Below are 6,375 nucleotides of genomic sequence, written 5' to 3'. Positions count from 1 at the left end.
ACCTAAACTTATGTAAAATCATGAAATCCATACACGTTGCATATCTAACAAAGGAATACGAAAAAAACTATGGCAAAACCTATGTATTTTTGGATCTAACACCTCTACAAGAAGAAAAAAAAAAAAAAACATATGAAAACTTATGCTAAACAAAAACTTGGCGTGTGGAAGAAGATTTCTCATCTTGGACGGCGTTGGAGCGGTGAAGAGGACCCAAAAGGTGAAGCGGACCCAAAATCGCCATAAAAGCTCGGAAGCGACGAGGGAAAGCCGGATGAGAAGAAGAAGAGTTCGAGCGTGAAGTGGAGCTGCAGTTCGAGGGATCCTTATTTTAGGGCTTTTGCATCTGACTTAGCGTTTGCTAATGTCGACGCTAATAATTAGTAATTTTAGTGTCAATTATAACAGACCCAATTATGAGGCTAAAACGTTGATTTAGCATCCTCCCGTCGAAGCAACTCATATGTGTCTATTCTTTTAGGAGCGGAACCACGAGCAACGATAAACATACACTAATTTTGAGGCGAGCGACGATAAACAGACACTAATTTTGAGGTTGAAATAATTTTGTTGCTAATTCACAATTTTCCCGTAATCTGTGTATATGTGTATCTCTTATGTTTACATATACATACATACATATATATAGATCGATACATATACATACATATATATATATATATATATATAATTATTTACATATGCAACACATAAACTTTATAGATGAACATATGAATCATTTAAATCTTAATATATGTACATATAGAACTTCTGCATTTGAGAAATATATATACAAAATTTTCAAATTACTATGTATTTGCATATATAATATCCTAAATGTATTTTCACGGATTTTTCTAATTCTTACAATAATTTACATACATACCACGTAAATTCAAAATATAAACTTGAGAATGTCTAATAATTGATAAGCTTGAATTATGTGAAAAGAACTTTCTAAGTTTCTTTGTAATTTTCTCTTTTATTTATTCTTATTTTTATTTTTCCAGATGTTTATGCAATTGCAGTATATATGTACTTAAAAGAGGCCTTAGAAGATGCTGGACCGAAATAAGTTTATATCCGTTTACGATGAAGCAACCCTAGCCAGCGAGAAAATATTACGTCTGGACGTCTAACTACTGGCCGCCACGTTGTCATACACCTCATCCGTGGCCGACGTGATGGTCAATGGCTGGTCGTCACGACGCACAGGGGTCCAGACGGCATTTTTTCTTAGCCAGCACTCCCAAGTTATCTTGAGTGGCGCCAAGACGTCGATATGTAATATATTTATGTATTTAACACTTAATTTTGAATGTAAGCTTGTTGATTTGTGTAATGGCTTATATTTTATAAACATGATGCTTAAAATATAAAGTTATAGATTATCCACTGCTTGCATATTGACTTACTCGACACTTATACCTACGCATGAAGTTGATGTTTTCTCTAATTCTTGTGTATTTACATATTTAATATCTAAATTTAAATGTATATAAGAAACTTAGAGATTTTGTAATCTAATATATTTACATATATTACACATAAGCCCAAATATAAGAATGCTAATTGTTTTTGTAATTACTGATGTGTGTTAGAATTTTTTTTTGCGGCAAGGTAAATAATTATCGTCCTGGCTAGTGTAACTCAGATAGAAGTAAGAATCTAGTAGCGACACTAGAAGTTTCTATGTGAAAACCCGTGGAAAAGGGAAAAAATCACGGGGTCTTGCCTTGTTGAAATGATTTATTATGTAAATTTTAGTACATGGGTCCACCATTCTCTTAAATTAGGGAAGATTAAGCTAAAAAGATAATAATTTTAAATGTAAAACTGTGGTTTGTTGATGATAGTCGTAGTCTAGCTGTAATGAAGTAATTCTTGATGAAAGTAAGCTGCAAGAGCAGTAGTCGGTTGCTATGAAGACAGTAATTTGTCATAAAATGTTGTTGGCGGTGTTTGTAGCACCAAATTGTCGCATAGAAAGTAGCTGAAATCCAGCATAGTTGCCTTATTGGCCACTAATATTGTGGCAGCATGCTGCAAGAATGGTGAACCGCGTAGGTTGTAGTTGGTCATATGAGATTTAGTGGTGAGCTGCAATGACGTTCGTAGATCGTAAATGCCAGAGTCAGGAGTAGGGCTGTCAACTTGTCTCGTCGTTCGCAAACAGCTCGTGTTCGGCTCGTTCTTTAATTTTTAAGCTCGAAATATAAACGAGTCGAGCAACAAACAAATTTGTTCGCTCGTGTTCGAAATGAATTGACTCAAAATGAAAGAAATAAATAAATAGATAAATAAATATATACACACATAAATAATATATATTCATATAATTAAATATTATAAATTATAACAAATTAAAATTTTTTGAATAAAAAATTTATCCTATTTTAAATAACTAAATATTATAAATTATAATATATAAAAAATTATTAATAATTGTATATTACTATTATTCATATAAATATCATATGTATATAATATAATTTATATAATTACTATAATATAATATATAACTAAAATACCCAAGGCCCCGCTCTCCCCTTCCGCCTCGAAACTTCTGGACGGTTCACGGGTTCGGCTGCCTCTCCCTCTTCTCTTCTCCTTCCTCTCAAAATCGTGAAAGGCTTTCGGCCGCGAGAGCTTAGGGTTTGCCATTTGTGTTTTGCTTCTAATATCTACTTCTTCTTCTCCTCGTACAGTCAGCGCTGGCTCGATTATGCGGTATTCATGCTTGGTCGCTGTTTGGCTACTGAGGTGTTATCTTTGAGCATCTTCTCTCTAATATTTAATATTTATCAGAGGGTTCGCCTCTTTGCTTAAATTGTCATAAATTTCTTTTAGATTTATTCATATTTTTTGAATGAAACTTTGTTGTTGAAGTTTTTTATTGATGAGATCAGTTATAAGGGTTTTGTTGTGAAATTTAGTATGGCTATTTTGCATTTGTGCGGTGATTCATACAGTTTTAAGCGTTTGTGCTGTGATTCGGCTATTGCCTATAGATCTGTTTTTTTTTAATGGATGATTTTGTGAAGAATACTATGCTTTCTTCCTTTTGTTTTTCAAAACAGTAAAACGCCTTTTACCAAAGGTTTTTTTTTAACTTTATCAGTTTCACTTTGGTGGTTTAAGGCATGCATTCTTGTGAAGTACAAGTACATGGATGTATTATAGGGCAGCTGCATGTACATGGATGTATTATTGTTTCAAAGGCCTAATTATCTTAGCAAAAACTGTTCATAACTCTGAAAATATGAGTAACATTCTTGGATATGGTGACTCTAATCCATATTTTACCTACCTGGGTGTCCAATATCTGTACACAAACATCAACCCCTGGTTGACAGAATTAGGGATTATTTTCCATTGTTGGAAAACTATATCCTTGTCTCTTGCTAGGAGATATCAACTTCTTAAAATTTTCAATTGGAACTTAACTGTGTGATGGGTAGGGCTCGCTTCCTACCCAAAGGCTGCATAAAGATGATCCACTCATGATGTTCTGAGTTTCTTTTGCATGTTTCCATTAGTAATAAAAAATGAATGCAATCTCTTGGGATACCATTTGCAAACCTGGGCATCTTGGGGCTTACGTTTGGGCTCGATTCACACCTTATCATTTGGCTTTATGATTAAGCTTAGTCTTGAAATTGCAAATGATAATGATCTTATTGCTACATTGATTAAAGTGAATACAATTCTTTTGGGAATTTCAAAGGAAAATCAGGAAAAAAAATTTCTAGAAAATGCTCAAAAACATCGTTATGGAGAATATCATTTAGTTCTTCTTTTCTGTTGGTGATCGAAGCAACATTAGCCTGCTATGAAAAAATGTAGATAATCCTTCATTTAAAATGATTTGTGAACTGAAACTTTATTATTTGCACAAAAGACAAGCTCTCAGTTACTCATCATACTCTTGGTTAGTTGGTTAGCAATTCAAAGTGCCTTAAAAGTAGTAAGCAAAATTACATTGAATTGGAAAGCAAAAGCTTTGTTTATATATTTATTATTTATCCTATTCTCTTGAACCGCAATTGAATTGGAAAAATTTTGTTTGGTTCAAAGACCATGCTCTTAAAATGTGCTATATTTGCTTGAAAGATTCTTATACGTGGGTTGAAAACAAAAGATGCCTTTGCTTTTTATTCTGCCAAACAATTATATAGCTTGGCAAAGTGTAACAAATTGACATATATGAGTTTCCATTAGCCCCATTCTTATGTTGTGCTTCATTCTTTGACGAGGGGAGGGAGGAAATGGTGCTAAACCCTATGAGTATCAAATGTTTTTACTGGAATTATAAGTGCTGCTTTTACTTTATGTTTTCTTTTGCTGTTCTCTAAAAGTATGCAGCTGCTCTAAGCTCTCTGAAAGTGATGAATAGTAAGCTTGGGGAATGAACTTGCTGTGCTAACTTGTGATATTTTTATAGTGTAAGGCTTTTATATGGCTGAATAAGCTTTTATATTGCCAATTATGCTATTTTCACTTGGTGAAAGTGTATAACTATTGTTTGGATTATATTTGTAAGCTTTGAATCGAGAGAGGTAGATGTAACTCATTTGGTACATGCAATGCTTGATTTGCAATTTTTTTATTACTTAAAGTTCTTGCCATTGAACTTGCTGAGTTTCTTTTTCCTAGATGTAACCCATTTGTTGATTTATGTCATGGTTAGTGAGTTCATTTTTAAACTATCTTTTATTTATGGGATCTCAAGATCTCAATAGATGCTTTGATTGAAGAATGTTTTTAGTTCTTCTGTAGGCAGAATTTTTACTTCCCATAGCTTTTATCCAATGGATCGGTCCTTATTTTGTCTTATGATTACATTTTGACATATATGAGTTTCCATTGGCCTCTTTCCTATGTTCTGCTTCATTCTTTGACGAGGAAAGGGAGGAAATGATGCTAAAGCCTATGAGTATCCAATGTTTTTGCTAACCAGATATTTATTTGAATTTTTTTTTTTTATTTATGTATTGGTATATTCATACACAATTGAAAGATTTAGCTCCTCTAATATTTGGGCTGTCTATTTCATTTTCAATATCTCTTCGTTTTCAGATGTTAGTGATGAAATTAATACATATCAAAATGTTAAATTTTATCTTTTATTTTTGATAAATTACCTACAAAATATCTCAAACATTAAAAAAAAATCATTTTGTATATTTTGTAAAAATTTGAAGATATGAATTTCTGAATTTCACCTCATTTTGAACACAATAAATTACTTTTACATTCAATCTTCATTTCTTTTAAGAGAAGGACTATTTTGATTATTATTTCAAGAGTTCAATGATTAAATTAGACATTTTATATTGCTATGATTAAAGGAAACCCCCGCTAATAGTTAAGGTTCATTTTGATTCATTTCTCCATTGACATACCAGAGGTATGGTTTGTATATTGAAATAAAACCTGAAAAATTTTTATGTCTTTCATGGATGATCTAGTCATGAATTTCATGCCATTATGCATGATTAGTTTTGATGTTGGGGGTAAGTTTTCCTAAATGGACTTGTAGAAGTAGGGGGCTCATAAAATAGTTTTAAATAACATGATAAAGTTTATCATTTTTTTGTCATATTTGAATGGCATTTTTTTTCTTGTAAAAAACAACTTATTAAGGAGCCACTTATCTTTTTTTGTGCAATCTAAAATTTATATTTTTCTTGTGACTCTAAAGTCTAAATTCAAAATTTGTCATCTTTATTTTCAACATGGTGATCATTGTTGCTTACCCTAATTGTTAGAAGGTGGAGAGAATGATGAAAGACTGCACCATTGCTTGATAGCGATACTAGTTCAAGCAAATAGGTGCCTATATGTTGACGAGAGAAGCGAATATTAAAGGAAAGGAAGATTTAAGTACAACAACAACAACAACAAAGCCTTAATCCAACTACGTGGGGTCGGCTACATGAATCCTTTCTCTCCATTGCGTCCTATTTAGTTCTAGTAAATTACGATCATTTTTTATACAATAGGCTAAATTTTCTTGGTCTACCTCCGCCTTTCTTAACACAATTCGAATCTAAAATATCTATTCTCCTAATCGGATCATCAGATGGTCGACGTTTAATGTGACCAAACCATCTAAGACTACTTTCTCTAATTTTGTCTCTCACAGGAGTTATACCAACCCTATCAGGGATATATTCATTTCGTATTTTGTCTCTTTAAGTGTAAAGCCACTCATCCACCTAATCATTCTCATCTCGGCTACACTTAACTTATTATTATGCTTCTCTTTTAAAGGCCAACATTCAGCGCCATAGAGCATTGCAGGCCTCACCACCGTCTTATAAAAATTTTCTTTCGGTCTAAGCGGTACTTTTCTATCACACAAAAGACCCG

The 6,375-nt window shown here is 32.7% G+C and overlaps 1 long non-coding RNA gene across 2 annotated transcripts in view; it reads left to right on the top strand.

Annotated features, from left to right (window-relative positions):
• Window positions 1-2,550: 2,550 nt before the first annotated feature.
• Window positions 2,551-6,375, top strand: part of LOC110021475 — a 12,936-nt gene continuing 9,111 nt past the window's right edge. For both annotated transcript variants that reach the window (XR_002293656.1, XR_002293655.1), the window contains exon 1: window positions 2,551-2,763. This is a non-coding gene — a long non-coding RNA (uncharacterized LOC110021475). The remainder of the gene's footprint in view (window positions 2,764-6,375) is intronic.

Source organism: Phalaenopsis equestris, unplaced genomic scaffold (genome assembly GCF_001263595.1).
Source record: "Phalaenopsis equestris unplaced genomic scaffold, ASM126359v1 Scaffold000002, whole genome shotgun sequence".
NCBI lineage: Eukaryota > Viridiplantae > Streptophyta > Magnoliopsida > Asparagales > Orchidaceae > Phalaenopsis > Phalaenopsis equestris.
The sequence above is the reverse complement of the archived record's forward strand: the minus strand, read 5'-3'. Positions and strand labels throughout refer to the sequence as shown.